The sequence below is a fragment of the Penaeus vannamei genome, chromosome 19 (assembly GCF_042767895.1).
Source record: "Penaeus vannamei isolate JL-2024 chromosome 19, ASM4276789v1, whole genome shotgun sequence".
Taxonomy (NCBI): domain Eukaryota; kingdom Metazoa; phylum Arthropoda; class Malacostraca; order Decapoda; family Penaeidae; genus Penaeus; species Penaeus vannamei.
The window spans coordinates 26,009,773-26,010,690 of NC_091567.1; positions in this window are offsets into that span (position 1 = coordinate 26,009,773).

The window sequence follows — 918 nt, forward strand, 5'->3', positions numbered from 1 at the left end:
ATACAATAATGGGCGAGGGACGAGTCGGGCCAACGTAAACGCCGTGTGTCAACATTCACTCAGTAGTCGCGCTTCTAGTAGTAGGGCCACTAAAATCGGTCGTCTGAACAGGACCTAAATCAGCATGGCTAACTTCTTTCACTTGCCGACTACTGCCTCCCCCCTCTCATATTCTACACTATTAATATTATTCTAAAAAGAAATATATTATATTCTCAAAATCCCTTTTATGAAAACACTCCATATATATTATTTATGGTTATCCTGTAGCTGTTAATAATGCTATTATTTTTAATAAATTATCATCAATTTATTAATATCATTATCATCATGTTAAACATACTCAATCATAATCATCAGTATCCTCATTACCAACATATTCAATATCCTCATCAATATTATTCTGGTTATCACAATCATGCTCACTACAACATTGATGCTGAATATTCTTCATAACACCTTAAAAATAATTATAATAATGATATCAGTGCAGAAATCAAAATAATGTTTATTACAATTTATATTCGTTCGTTCTTTTTCCATAAAGGCACATCGACAACAGCGACTAAATATAGTGAACAAGTTTTGCCCTTTTGAGGAAGCACTCCGCGATGATGAACGAGTTGAGAAAGCTCTGAATAGCTTAAAGAGTTCACAAAGTTCACTCTCCTAATTGCTTTATGTTTGTAATGAAGGTAGCAGTGTTAATGCATGTAACAGTCGTACCGATAACAATATTAATGATAAAAAGGAGAATGGACAGTGAGAGACTGAGAAAAGAGGATTGGTAAATAAAGGTGTTTCAGACATACACGTCAAGTTTGTGGGAGGCAGCTAGGCATACTTCGTTCGTTTTACTCACGCTGAAGTCTGTAGCAACATTTTCAACTGGATACTAATACAAAATAAAATATACTC